The following is a 6,176-nucleotide window of genomic DNA, read 5'->3' on the forward strand; positions in this document are numbered from 1 at the left end:
GCGCGCCGCGCGTGCTCGTCCCGTCCGGCTGATTGACGGCGGTCAATCAAAGCAGCAGCACAGTCGCACGCACAGGAGCGTCCCCTTCCCTGCTGCGCGTGCGCCCACAGACAGTAGGTACCGGACAAGCAAGCACGCACGCGCACCCCGTGCGCCCAGCGTTAAACCCCAGAAGAAGAAGAAGCGGCGGCTCACCTCCGAGTTCTTTGCGGTAATCCACGCCGACCTCCTGCTGCTTCTTCCCGGCCGCTGAACCCCGCAGCTCCGCCGCTACACCGTAAATCCACCACACGGCGCGAGCGCACGCACTACTGCAAGTCCGGGTCCAAACGACACAATGAGCCGTCTCCGAGCAGCCAGCGTCTCCGGCAAACGGCCACGCCCTCTGATTAGCATAATAGACTACTGCAGCCTATCACGGAGCGGGGCTGCAGCCGCTGGCCCCGCCCCCTCCCAATTTAAAGTCCCTGTGTTAGCGGTTCTGGTTGCTCAGCCCTGAAACATGCACTACTTCTTCTATTCTGGATTTATTTTTCTTTATTTTATGTTCTTTATTTTCACTTTATATTATTTATGTCTTATTTCTGATCTGTTAATTGCATATCAATACATTTAATATTAAAACACCCTCCAAACAATCAAAATATTCAGTATTTCTGAAAAGCATTTAAAGAAGGGAGATATGGTGAGTGTTAAATACTGACTGTACGTTTTATTCATTTATTATTTATAACAGAGGTCTGAATCACAAACATGGACCAAGTAACACAGCAGGGATCATCTGCTTTTATTTTGAAAAATATCTTGTTATACAACCCCCACCCCCCCAGAAACAATAGCACATGACATCACACAACCTGTCGAAATTCTGGCCAGTCAACAGCCATAAAGAAGATAAGTGTGGAGAGTTTGTAAGACTGATATAAATATATAAAAATCATTTAAGAACGTTTTTCTTCTGTCGGACAAAACAAAGATCAACAGACCTCCCTGAAATTTGCTGTGTGTGCTTTTTTAGTTATCACTCATTCTCAGGAGGCGTGGCTACAGAGGAGCTTCAACATATCCAGGCTTCCTCTGCGTTAGCTGGATCCGCGAATCCTAAAAGCCCAGTCAGAGATAACAGCTATGCCACGGTGGTTATTAGCTGTCTCTGATCACCCGGGCTCTCTGCTGCTCTGAGCGCACTCACATTAAAACAGGCACTTCACAGGTCATGTGACTGTAATAAATGCATAAATAATGCATCTTTGGACCTTTGCATGTGTTCCAGTGTTCATGTGATCATGTGTTTATGTTCATGTGATCATGTGTTCATGTTTTCATGTGAATATGTTCATGTCAACATGTACACGTGATCACGTGCTGTTGCAGAAAATGATCCTGCTGCGTCTGTCACTCTGCCGCAAACACAGAACACACCTGACCACCTGATTGACCAATCACATTCCTTCCCTCTGATCTGACTTGTCGCCTCTTTCGTCAGGCTGTGGGACAGGAAGCTTTCATGTTTCCATGGATCCAGCCATCACCTTAGAAACAAACAAACAGCAGCACTGAGCACACTTGGGTCAAAGTGGAAAACTTCCTTTGCAGAACACCTCTGTGAACACAGGTGTGGCACAAGCAGGAAAACAGACAATGGGTGGAAGCAGTACTGACCAAATGAGAGAGATTTCAAAATAAAACAGGAAGTGACAGAACAGAAATCCCACACAGAAGATTTTGGGCTAGAAGGATTGTCTGATATCACACTGATAATTGAAATGAAGCAAAGGAGCAGACGAAGCATTGCCATCATGATTCAGCAGTGACAGGGATGAAGGAGAAACATGGAAAAGTCTTCACAGTGGGTTTCATTTGATGGACGTATTAAAAGAGTGTTTTGTGAAGCTGAGTGTGTGAGCGCGTAAAACTACTAACACTGCTATCACTAATAATAACAAGCCGTCGTCTCCGGAGTGCTCTTCATGGCCGTAAAATCATAACCACAAGGAAGCTTCAATTAAAATTTCCGTCCGACAAATTGAGTTTGTTTCTCTGCAGGATAATTAGAGCCAAGTGGAGGAGAAGGAAAGTGAAGGAGAATCCACACGAGCAGGGCTGGGATTAGAAAGCAAATCCCTCTGCAGCGTCTCCGTCCATCCATCTGTGTGTCTGCACGTCTGCCTGTCCTCCACAGCGCCTCCTCCTCCTGCTCATCTGTTTATGAAAAACAGCAAATTACAGGATATGAGGGCTGCTGATGTCTGGGGAAATAAGCTTTGATTGTGCTGGAGTTAGCGTTCCTGTTTACTGCGAGCGAGGCATCTGCTCCAGCCCACTGCCCGGTCGCTTGGCGCCTCGGCCTCCACACGCACCTTTGATATTCAGGCTTCTTCAGGTGGAGGATCTGCACTTGTGTGAGTGGAGGTGGTAAGATATTCCCATTGATGTCGCTCATTGATTTGGACCAGAGCGAAGCATCAAGCATGCTCTGATCCAAATCAGCCGTCGAGTCCTGAGCTTCTGTCTGCTCACAAACATTTTAAAAATCAATGGAAAAAAATAAAGAAAAACAAGAAGACGCTGGTAAAACGCAGACTTCAGGCTGACTTCAGGCTGACTCCTTCCAGCTCCAACCTGCTCCAACGACATGAGGCTGCAGCTGAGGTCAGCTGTTCGTCGTCTGTCCTGAGCTGCCTTTACCTCGCAGGCTCGGTTAGGGTTAGGGCCCGAGCCATCCTCGCCACCTCCTCCAGCCTCTTCTTCATGGGCCGCCACTCTGTCTGCTGCCACTGGTTCTTGTTGCTGACAGGATTCATCACTGGTTTAGGAAGTGTGGACTTCCTGTTTGTGTTCCAGTTCAGCAGGTCTGTGAGCTCCAGACTTTCCTCATCTGGACTAACATTTCTCCTCAGGTCCTACTGGTTCTGGCATCAGCATCAGACCCGGCTTTGCTCGACTGTCATGTTGAAGGAGTCTGCTTCTTCTTGGGGTTCATCATCCGGGTGTCTTGATGCTCAATCATCCAGAGAAGGTTTATAAAGTTGGGGAAACGTTAACCACCTGGATGATGATGGAACATTTCTCCCACTGAAAACGTTACGTCCAAATGAACAGAATCCACTTTTTGGGATCCAGACAACTCACCTTCAGATTCTGTGACGTAAGTCCCACCTGGGTGGAAATGTTGAGCAGGCATTAAAACTGCGAGGTCTAATCTAACAACCTGTGATCATCCAGCTGATTTCCACTCGATCCAGTGCCTCATTCTGCTGGTGGTAGTCCTCATGATCCAGTCAATAACCAGGAGGAACAAAAACCAGTTGACTGCCTTTCACAAAGTCCAAAACCATTTTTCCAAGTCCCTCCCTTCGTGTCAGGAACCTCAAAAGCAAACGTCTGCCTCACCGAGTCCCGCAACAGAAAGGCGCTGTGGAGCAACATCAACAAAATCACAGCGGTGTGGGTCCAACGGTCACAGCGACGACCTTAGACCTCCAGAGCAGCAGAAACGTTGGGTTTCCTCCGAGCTCCACACTTGTGCAGATGCTCCAGCCTTTTTAAACATGCTGGAAAAGGTTTTTACTGTGAGAGAAAATGACTGAAAACATTTCATCTTTGGATTTCTTTTACACATTTTCTCCAAACACATTTCCAGCCCGTCACAGTGTCATTCACCGTCTTTCACTAAGTCACTGTTTGCTAAGTAAAAAAGCAGCATCTGGGTCTGCAGGCAGATCAGATGTAAACAGTAGATTAGGGCACATGTATACAGCTCACATTTTAAACAGCAGGAGCAGCAGCACCACCGCTTCCACACGGAGCCTGAAAAGAATGAAATTCATGAAATAAATAAATGTATGAGCACTTCCGTCTCGGCCGGCTTTGTGCCGTCGCTCTCTCGTCGGTATGGAAACAATAAATCGGGGCAGAAACTTTAACGGCTGCAGAGGCTCGATATTAAATCACATCAGCAGATGTGATAAACAGAGTTTCATAATGCAGAGGCTTCATTAGATCCTGTGAGCGTTCCCGTCGGAGGAGTTAATGATGGGAGAAATGGATCAGCCTCTGCACTGTTTACTCACTGTGTCGCTGTAATGACTGCAGCACATCAGAGCGGCTCCGACACCACGACAGGTGAAATGTGTGTGAGCCAAAGCTGGAGATATGGCCCGTACGGCATTCACATCAAAATGAATGTTTCCATATAAAACAGCACTCAGAGCGAGCACACAGCTGCTGCTGTATACTTTAAAGACAACCAGTCTGTGGTGGATAAATCCAGAACAATCATCTGGATGGGACACGTTCAAAGATCCTGCTGCCTGCTGAATGCGCTCCGTGACCCCGAAAACACGCCTTCGTTGGACGAAGCTTCCAACTGCAAAGCCCCACACCTGCAGTACTTCTGACGCCCAGCAGAGGCAGCAGTGAATCGGTCACCATCGAGTCCCATGTCAAAATTAACATGCATACAGCCAGATACACAAACTGTTCTGGTCCCTAGAGATAATTTCGTCCTGCATAACAGCTGTTGGGGGGAGCATGTCACCTCTGCTGGACAGCAGAGGAACTGCAGTTTTGGTGTGCCTGGGCTCTGTGATGGATTACACTCCCATAGAAAGTGATCTGATTGCAGGAGAAGCTAGCGGTGTGTGAAAGCTAGCGGGGGGCTATGTGGCTATATGTACAGGTCAGACAGTACACACAGGTTCATCAGAGGTCAAACATCTCCATCTGGAGTTCAGACCACCCATGTAAACTGTGTTTGTTGGTCTGGAAATGACAAAATCGAGACCTCGGGCCTCATTTCCTGTATACATGACGCCAGAAACACCTCTGAAAGGTCTCCAGTCCTTAAACGCATCACCTGTTTCTCTGAGAGTGAAGAGAAATCATGATTCATGAATCATGGTGAGAAATCATAGGCTTCAAACTTTCCTTTTTGCTAAAGCATATAGTTAGGGCTGGACCAGGTGACCCTGAATCCTCCCTTAGTTATGCTGCAATAGACATAGGCTGCCGGGGGATTCCCATGATGCACTGGGGGTTTCTTCTTCACTCACTTTCGCCCTTTCTCAATTCTCAAGTAAGTGAGTCCGTACTCGTGTACTCGGCGAGCACGGACTCGCGATTTGTACAGTTGGGACACCAGCGTACTTGATGATGTCACAGGTCTGGAGTTTTTACTGCCTCTTAATTTAACTGTGAGTATGTTATGAAGCTCAACTTTGATCACAGCCAAACCGGTTTACTCAGGAACAATTAAAACACTGAAATAAACCAAACATTAACATTTAGAAGTGATCTAAGTGACTTATATATCATGTTTAACCTGAGTGGGGGGGTTGTAAACAACGTGCCGGGAGTCCGCTGTTCTCGCCGGCTCTAGTGACCCTCGACCTCGCTGTCTGCTATGTAGCTGGCGGGTCACAGACATCTCCGAAAACGTCGGAGCGCGTTTGGAAATGTATCTTGATAAATCGAGCAGATATTTGAAGTTTACACAGAAACATTCTCGCCTGAAAATAACTTAAAAGTTTATTTTGTGACCCAGAAAGAGAAATATTTAAAAGCCCCGCTCGTCCGCCATTGCCGCGTTTGAGTTTGGGACGAAATGCATTCTGGGATATTTAGCTGTACCAACTACACACAAGTCACCACCGATGCATGCTCGATAAAACGGGCGAAGCGAGAACACATCCGGGAATTTTTCGCGTTCTCGGCTTGATGCGTACTTTGAATTGGAACAGTACTTGGTCTCCGACTGATGACGTATCACGAGAACGCAAGTACGCACCAGTACGCATGTTGAGACAGGGCCCATGTCTTTATCCTGTCTTCCTTCTCTCACCCCAACCAATCACAGCACATGGCCCCGCCCCTCCCTGAGCCTGGTTCTGCCGGAGGTTTCTTCCTGTTAAAAGGGAGTTTTTCCTTCCCACTGTCGCCAAAGTGCTTGCTCATAGGGGGTCATATGATTGTTGGGGGTTCTCTCTATTACTGTAGGGTTACTCTTTGAGGTGACTGTTGTTGTGGTTTGACGCTGTATAAATAAAATTGAATTGAATTGTCCATCCATCCATCCATCCATCCATCCATCCATCCATCCATCCACCCACCCACCCACCCATCCATCCATCCACCCACCCATCCATCCATCCATCCATCCATCCACCCACCCACCC

General features: G+C 47.5%; 1 protein-coding gene across 5 annotated transcripts in view; it reads right to left on the reverse strand.

Moving 5' to 3' along the window:
- LOC146363625 (semaphorin-6D-like) overlaps nucleotides 1-358 on the reverse strand; it is a 111,857-nt gene extending 111,499 nt beyond the window's left edge. For all 5 annotated transcript variants that reach the window (XM_084918748.1, XM_084918745.1, XM_084918744.1 and 2 more), the window contains exon 1: nucleotides 196-358. The gene's annotated coding sequence lies outside the window, so the exon portion shown is untranslated. The remainder of the gene's footprint in view (nucleotides 1-195) is intronic.
- Nucleotides 359-6,176: the final 5,818 nt, after the last annotated feature.

The sequence above is a fragment of the Perissodus microlepis genome, chromosome 22, assembly GCF_051167445.1.
Source record: "Perissodus microlepis isolate ML-2025 ecotype Zambia chromosome 22, ASM5116744v1, whole genome shotgun sequence".
Taxonomy (NCBI): Eukaryota; Metazoa; Chordata; class Actinopteri; order Cichliformes; family Cichlidae; genus Perissodus; species Perissodus microlepis.